Raw genomic sequence first — 9,060 nt, forward strand, 5'->3', positions numbered from 1 at the left:
TGCTTTCAATAATGACTACAGTGGGGGGAAAAAGCCTTTAAAAATACTCTATTCATTTTAACAATTTGTAGCAAAGTACTTTTATTTTAAAATGGATGAATTTTTTAAAAAGTACAGATTCAAGTTTCATTCAAAATTTTCACTTTTTTAAATTTTTCATAGTTTATATTTTAGATGCGTTAGACAACAATTGGTGATATAATAGCTAGTAACTATGAGCTTATTTAAAATTTACTATTATGTAATTGGGTCTGAATTTGTTTCAGTAGCTCATAGATACTCTGTGTGTCATTTTGCTGAGTGAATTGTACCCATCCCTAAATTACCAAGTTATGCAAAGAGGAGCTGACCCTGAACAACATCTGGCAGTATTATGTGTTGTGCAAGAACAGGAAAGACAAATACCAAGCTCTGTGCAGCATTTATGGTGGCATAACCATTGGCCAGGCCATCATCTTCTGTCAGATTCATCGAAATGCCAAGTGGTTGATTGTGGAGATGATGCAGGCTGGCCACCAGGTGTCTTTGTTAAGTGGAGAGCTGATCATGGAGCAGTGAGCGTCCGTCATTCAGAAGTTTCAGAATGAGAAGTTTCTCGTAACAACAAATGTTTGCACTGGAGGGATTGATGTGAAACAAGTCACCATTGTCGTGAACTTGGATCTCCCTGAAAACCAAGCAGAGGAGCCAGACTATCAGACCTGCCCCTAGTGCACAGTGGGGACAGGACAGTTTTAGGGAAAAAAGGCCTCACCTACAACATTATTGAAGCAAATAAGCTGTATGTGCTTATGAAAATCCGGGATCACTTCAGCTTTAAGCAGCTGGACCACGAAGATGTGGAAGAAATGGAAAATATAGAATATTAAAGGGAAAACTGTATTGTTTGTGAAAATATCCTAATTTATGGTAGAATGTCCTGGTGAGTTTTGAAGGTAAGTTTTCATGTTGAAAACGTAAGTGTCGTAGTACTCTTAGTTTTAAGACCTGAGGTCTTTTTGAAACCAAGTTGATGTTAAGCATGTGGTCTTTTTGAATTTAAAAAAAGCAAGATTTGCGCTGGGCGCGGTGGCTCACGCCTGTAATCCCAGCACTTTGGGAGGCCGAGGCGGGTGGATCACGAGATCGGGTGATCGAGACCATCCTGGCTAACACGGTGAAACCTGTCTCTACTAAAAACACAAAAAATTAGCTGGGCATGGTGGCGGGCGCCTGTAGTCCCAGCTACTCAGGAGGCTGAGGCAGGAGAATGGTGTGAACCCAGGAGGCGGAGCTTGCAGTTAGCTGAGATCATGCCACCACACTCCAGCCTGGGCGACAAAGCGAAACTCTTGTCTCAAAACAAAAAACAACAAGATTTAAAAAGAAAAGAACATAATTTGTATTTTTAAAATAGCATATGTGTGATGAGTCTTGGTGGTAGTGGGTTCAGCGATGGTGGATTAAGCTCTGAAAAACACAAAAAATTCATGTAGCCATATTTAGATACAGGGAATTCTCACCCCTACCTCCATTCAGGTATTTGTACTTCATTGGGCTGCCTATTTAATGTCCTTGTATAAAAACTTTTCACGTCTTGATTTTCCACCTTCATGCTTCCTGTTAAAGATAGGAAATATTACAGTTCAGAATGTAATCTGTAAAAGTTCAGCATATGACAGTCGTTTTGGGGATTTATTCACTATCAGATTTTTAAACTGCCAGTTTAAAAATTTATGAGTTGCTGTTTTCCTCTTTGATCCTTTACAATTGTGCAACAATTAATTTTCTCCTCTTTTGTTTTCCTTGTCTTAGAATTGAGCTTTGAACCCAACTCTTTCAGGAAGGCTTATTTAATAATCCTAAAACATTCTGTGTCTTAGATTCATACTGTTTCTTAAAAATCTGTAGTAGTAAACCAGATCCATTTAGATAATCTGGCTTCCTTTCTAGACTGAGGGGCATTCTGTCTCTCCAATGAATGTGGGTAGACCTTCTGAAATTCTGTAAGGGATTGTTGTGGAGACTGACCCTCGCCTGATTCATGATCTTTTCCAAATTTGAGAACACAACTGTGGAACTCATCCTTAATGTAAAAATTGGAGAAAATGAGGGACAGTTTCTTTTTATGAGAAAGCAGAATATCCTTTGTAGGATTGTAGATTTCTAAGCATCTTTGATGGAGGAAGCATCAGTTGTCTAATCAAATTGAATAAAAATATGGAGTGCTAACAGATGTAAAAATACTCTACCATACACTGTTATGCAGTAGTCATTTTGAATTTATCATTGTTTAGCAGATATTTCTAGTCTTGTTTTTTTGGGGTGAGAATTACAGAGCATTTAAATACAAAGTCTTTTTTTGGAGTGAAAGATGAATCTGCTAGTTTGAAAAAAATTCTGGCAAATTTTAAATCTAGAACAGCCAACTACTGTATTAACAGTGCCAGTGCATTATATGCATAGTAGACATTGAAATGTCACTTGGATGAATGATAGCCGTAGAGTATATGCCAGTCCTGTGGGTGTCTGCATGAAATTCTCTTAATTGAAAAAAAATAGCTCCAGTTTCTAATTTCTGTTTGATTTTCTGAATCTGAATTGCTGTGACTTAGTCTTTTAGGAAGGTGAATAGGAATATGACTGCTGGATAAGTAGGCTGGTTTTCAGTACTGGGTTTGTCATCAATATATTTCTCCAAATACTGTGTAGGGTTTCTTTTTTTTTCTTCTTATTTGAAGAGGCCTTTTCTTTAAGCTTGTTAACTTGCTAATAGTAGCATCAGCCCAAAAGCTATTCTGAAAGTAATTTATTTATTAGACGATTCCAACTTCTAAACAGAAAGTAACTTGAATATTCCTGTATAGAACAGTACTTTTGGGTCACCTAGAAAAATAACTTTGAATTATAAATGCCTTTGTGGGATTAAGTGATTGCTTTTTCCTTCTATTTGATACTTCATTTTTAAAAGAAACTGGTATAACTAAATTTAGTTTTTACAAACTCTCCTTCTCACAGATGACATGCAAAAACACATATAACTTCAGAATATCCCACAAGATCTTAAACGTTGTGAAATGACACTGTCTAATTAGTAGGAATGGTGTACTAAACTGGTCTCCAAAATGCTGATGACTTTCTCTTGAGGTAGAATTTGTTTAAGACTCAATTTGCATAAAATGGGGTATACCAGAGCAGTTTTTTGAATAATAATTTAATAATAGGGCTGTACCCTCAGTACTTGGCCCCTGAGAGGGATGGGTTATCCAGATGTTGGGTGACCTCCCGTTTGTCCAGTCAATCTTGGCTTACGTCTCTTTTCCATACAGTCACCTCTTTCACTCGTAGAAATGTTGCTGTTTGGATAATAAAGTCTATGATTACCCTAGCCATACATCTTGTTTCTCAGAAGGAAGAGGGCAAGATATAAATCAGTTTAGAATTGTGCCCTGTGTGCACTTGTGTGTGTAGGGAGAGAGAGAGGGAAGATGGTGTTTTTTGGGATTGAAAGGTGACCTTTGGCTTATTTCTGGTATCCATCAGTGGGCTCTCCTCAGTCTTTCATATAGGAGATACATTTCTGTCTGGTCTATTCAGACCAAAATGAAGCAGTTAAGAGATTCTCAGTCTCCATGGGTTTGATTCACCACCCCTGACTTTTTTTTTCTCAATTTAAAGATATGTACATTTTATATTCTTACTCGAAGTTGTATTTTAGCAGTCTTAGATTGATGTTCACATGTACTGCTTTCATTTTAGATACTTGCAGTTAGCCACTTAAGTAATGTATCATTTGCTAATCACATGGTCAGGAGCTTGGGGAAGATATCTGAGCCATTAGGAGGCATCTTGTCTTACTATCCGTGTGCCTATAGGCAGGACACCTACTGGCTCTGGACTTCCTCAAGTCCTTATAAAATGGGACTAATTATACCTTTATCACCTCTATCATAAGCCTGCTAAGAGGCTCACATGGGAATACATGAAAGTATTTGCATTCTAAATAGTACACAAAAGGGAAATACATTGTTACGCATTGCTCCAGTTTTACCTAATTTCCTTCATTTGTTACTTTCTTCTAGTTTTCTGTATTTTTCAAAAATTCTGTAATCATCATATATTGATTTCATAATTAGAGAAAGGAAACATTGTTTTAAAAGAATCTGTCTCATTACCATTAAAACACAAATTTCTCTATCCAGAGATTTATTTTTGTTAATAGTTTATTATAATTGTTGCCTGATCTAGTGCAGCTAAACAGAGCATGTTTTATTCATCGAGGTGTATCATGCCTTAATGTCTTAATTTCTCCCTTGTTTTTGACCCTAGTGACTGATGAATTTTTGTCTTCACTTGGAACTCTAGAATTTGCCGAAAATGGAAAAGGGATAGCTAAAATTAATTCTGTGTTATTTGTGTATAGAATGGACACTTGTGGATTGACCTCATCACTTGGGGTTTAGTTTTCAGACTTCCCTGAATATGTACCATGGCAAGTGGAAGATGGAAGAAGATAGAACAACTCTTAGATTTATGTTTCTGAATTCCTTATATGACTGTACTAAGATCTACATTCCCTTCTTTTGGAAACTTTCATTAATAAATGAAGATAGTTGGTTAGCATTTCCCCCAATTTAAAGATTTACAAATAAAGTATTCAGAAAAATAGTTTCAAATACAATTTAAAGGGCTTATTATGAACTGAAATCTTGTGTTTTTTTCAAAATTTTTGGGTATTCTCATAAGTTCTTGCCTTGGAAAGCTGTGGTGATATGACCCAGACTACCTATTCCACATTCTATTTTTGCTATCCACAGTTTAATATTTTCAGTGAAGTTTAGACTGGATTAGCCATCACATCATGCATTTCCCCCCTTTCTGACCTGTTTGTGGCCTTTCTGCACTTCTAATTTGTACCATAGAGCGCCCTTAAAAAATTTTTATGTGCTATGTTTGTACACACATGCGTGTGTAAGAGTGGACTTTTGTGTGTATAAGAGTGTTAATCAGCTTGCAAACTTTGGACAGGCAGGGCTCAGCTCTTAGAATCTATATTGCAGCCAGGATGATGATGTCCATAACTACCCTGTGCAGAACCTTCAGTGGCGTCCCTTTGTTCAGAGGCCTGAAGTCATTTATGGGTGTACGAGGCCCAGCATAGTCTGGCCTTGACCCTCAGCCACCTTCGGTGCAATGTTCTCCCTTGCTTTTCAGATGCGTCCAGGCTGCCCTGCTACCTGCCTTTGCCCATGTTCTTTTTTCTGTCTGGAATGCTCTTCTATGCTTGGTTCATGCCCTAATTGTCATCTTGGCTCAGAGAAACAATCCTGGCAACAAATTACCTCCTTTGTAATCCTAATCATAGTTTTTTTGTGTGATTTTTCTTTTTTGGATTGTCCTCCCTCATGAGATTGTAGGCTCCAGGAGGGCAGAAACTGTAAATATGTGTGTGAATATGTATGTGTACATGTGTTTGTATCCATGGCTACCAGTACAACCATTTGCACATAGTTGTCTCTCAATAAAAGTTTGTTGAATAAATGGATGAAGGAAGTGGTGTTTTCCTTTGGGAATATTTTCATAACTCTCCAGGAGGAGGCACGCTATTCAGTGGTTCCATCTATCTATTGCTCCACATCTATCACACAAACAATATGCCAGTTTGAAAAATACAGCCTAGTTTTGTGTTTTTGGCACTTTGGGTCACTCCCAGATTTTCCAAAGGTACACTTGCATTCACCTTTATGTTTAGAGGCACTTTCTTAGAATCTGAGTTTAAGAAACGGTATGCTGTTTTAATTATAGTAAGTACTTTATCAAGGTCAGTTGTCTTGGAATGTGGATTTATATGACAGTCTGATACATTCAGTTTGGCATGTATTACTGGGAAAAACCAAACAGTGCTGTTTGCAGCCAAAGATTGCAAGATGGTGGCACATGTGTAGTTAGAGCAGGAGACTCCCTTTTGCTCACATACATAAGTCAGTTCTCTTCTTTCCTGTCTTCTCAGTTCTCTTGGATAAGCAGCTGTGTTTGGTCATGGTGGGCAAGGCACTGACCTTGGAGCTCATGTGCAGGGTTACTGTGGGCCATAGCAAGTCTGCCTGAACTTTTTTTTTTCCTTATCTGTTAATCTGTGCATTCTTGCTTATGCTTGAGCTTTTTTTCAGTTTGTTTTTAATCTTTGCTTCCTCAAGTTAACATAAGTAGCAGGGTAGAATGATCTGCCACATAAAGTCATTTCTGTCTCAAAATGGTCTTGGAGAAACCTGAAGTTTTTCAGTATCTTGTTTGGGATGAGGATTGGCATGAGCTCTCATTTGAAACATATTTATTTGCCATTTTATATTGTTGCAGCTCAACATATTGACCACCTTTTGAGTAGTACCAGTTCTGTGCTTTACAAGCATGATTTCTAGCTCTCATAACAACTTTGAGGAGAAGGTATTCTCGTTCCAAGGCTGAGGAAACGGATATGAGATGTTAAGTCATTTGTCAGGAGCATCTGGGAAGTCTGTGCTAGGCTTGAACACCTAAGCCTCCCAGCTCTTAACTGGGATCATGTTGTACGTTGTTTTCCAAGTGTTGCTAGAGGCAGCTTGTCTTTTTGCATATGTGTCATTCACAGTCCTCCTTGGTCTGTGGTACCATTCAGATTTAGTGGCCTGGCCTCCGAGCAGTGTTTCACTATTTCTGACTGTATATGTTTTGGTTTTTTTCCTTGATAAGTAGTAATGGATGTGTAACACATTCATGATATAATACCTTCTTGCTCCTTGGAGCTGATACTACACTCAGTTGAGGGTGACTTTTTCTTTGTTGGACGTTTAAAAATAATGTCAGTCACAACATTTAGTGACATGAATACTTTGACTTGAAACAATGACCATTTTCTCGATTTTAGTGGGAGACTTGGGGCAATGTATGTAGGACATACTTCAGAGAGAGATAGTGTAACAAGCTGTGTGAGGCAGTAGAGGCACACACACCTCAGTTACTGGAAGGCGCAACTTCGAGTTCTTGTGGATTGTGTTGGCAGCCCTGTAGACAGATTCAGCAGATGCTGTGGACATTCTCTTACTACCAAATTATAGCTTAAAGACCTAACTCTTTGAGCAAGCCTTAAAATGTGCTTTCCCCCTTTTGTTTTAGGAAACTCTTCTGTTTGCTGATGAGGAAAGGTTATCTTTCCAGGCAGCATTCAGGAATGGTCTTTTGAGTGTTTTCGTGCCTTCTTGTGACCTCATTCCTGCTGCCATCATACTTATCCCTGCTCAAATTAGTGAACCGCCGGCCTGTTCAAGTTTATTCCATAGCTGGATCTGCCTGTAGCATTTGCAGTTTTCTATGTATACTGGGCACAAGTTAAAAGCTTAGGAAGTCTATATAACTCACCATAATTTTAGCACTTCAACTTATTAAGGTACGTGTTTTGGTTATCTGATTTATAGAAGTACCGTGTAAAAGTCTACCTATGGTATACAATTGCTGAAATACTGAGTAAGCTCTGCATTTTATGACCAAGTTACGGGATGAATAATTACTCTCTGGAGTGAATGGTTCAAAATGAAATAACTGTATGCCTTAGATGTGACGTGACACCAGATGTATTTAAGCCCCAAAGGTATGTAATTATCTCACTACTCTTGCACATACACACAAGTACATTTATGCTTATGGCAAGAGTTTTATGTGCAAAAGAAAACTCACTTTCTGATAAGTGAAGGAACAGTCCATTATTTTTGAGGGGCTCAGAAGTTGTTTGATATTAGAGGCTCCATTTCAATCCCCCTGCATTTCTTTAGGGTCTAATGTAAATTCATACATCACTTGATTCTAGAGTAAACAATTATCATACCCTGGATTTTAAATATTAAGGACAGTTGAGGGAGTTTCTCAAAGCACCATTTTATGACTTATAGTCTGCCTCTTGTTATAGATTCCATTCTTAGACTGCATTTTAAAAATATTTCCTATTAAAGGTTTTTCTTTTTATTTATTTTTCTTTTCATTCCATAGCACTTTGGATAATATACACCTCAACTAGGTATTCATTCTATAATGCAACAGGCAGTGATCATTGGGGGCTTTCTTAGGGGCTGCCTACCATGCTACCTCTGGCCTTGCTTACATTATTCACCTAGAGTTATCCAAACTCAGTAAAAATATTTCAATGACTACCTTTCTCAGTGGTCTATTCTCTGACATGTTAAACTATGTTTGTTTGACCTCCAGAAATAAAAGCAAAAAGAAAAACAGTAAAACATTGGCTTCCCCATGCACTTGGACACATCATTTTGTTTCTTTGGTAAGACTCCACTGTGTCCTCAGAACACTTAGCAAAGTGCTAAATATAATATATGCCCAATATAACTATGTTGACAATAGAAAATTAATTGAAATCATTTTTTGGAGTATTACCTGTGTATGTTCATGCTTGCTTTTAGGTCTATTATTATTATTGTTATTATTTATACTTTAAGTTCTAGGGTACATGTACACAGCGTGCAGATTTGTTAACGTATGTATACATGTGCCATGTTGGTGTGCTACACCCATTAACTCGTCATTTACGTTAGGTATGTCTCCTAATGCTATCCCTCTCCCTACCCCCCACCCCACGACAGGCCCTGATGTGTCATGTTCCCCTTCCTGTGTCCAAGTGTTCTCATTGTTCAATTCCCACCCATGACTGAGAACATACAGTGTTTGGTTTTTCTGTTTTGCGATAGTTTGCTGAGAATGATGGTTTCCAACTGCATCCATGTCCCTACAAAGGACACAAACTCATCCTTTTTATGGCTGCATAGTATTCTATGGTGTATATGAGCCACATTTTCTTAATCCAGTCTGTCACTGATGGACGTTTGGGTTGGTTCCAAGTCTTGGCTATTGTGAACAGTGCCACAATAAACATACATGTGCATGTGTCTTTATAGCAGCATGATTTGTAATCCTTTGGGTATATACCTAGTAATGGGATGACTGAGTCAAATGGTATTTCTAGTTCTAGATCCTTGAGGAATCGCCACACTGTCTTCCACAATGGTTGAACTAGTTTACAGTCCCACCAACAGTGTA

General features: G+C 37.9%; 1 pseudogene; it reads left to right on the forward strand.

Moving 5' to 3' along the window:
- The first annotated feature begins 214 nt into the window (after positions 1 to 214).
- On the forward strand, positions 215 to 958 carry LOC105548230 (annotated as a pseudogene).
- The last annotated feature ends 8,102 nt before the right edge of the window (positions 959 to 9,060 follow it).

This window comes from Mandrillus leucophaeus, unplaced genomic scaffold (genome assembly GCF_000951045.1).
Source record: "Mandrillus leucophaeus isolate KB7577 unplaced genomic scaffold, Mleu.le_1.0 Scaffold403, whole genome shotgun sequence".
Classification (NCBI taxonomy): domain Eukaryota; kingdom Metazoa; phylum Chordata; class Mammalia; order Primates; family Cercopithecidae; genus Mandrillus; species Mandrillus leucophaeus.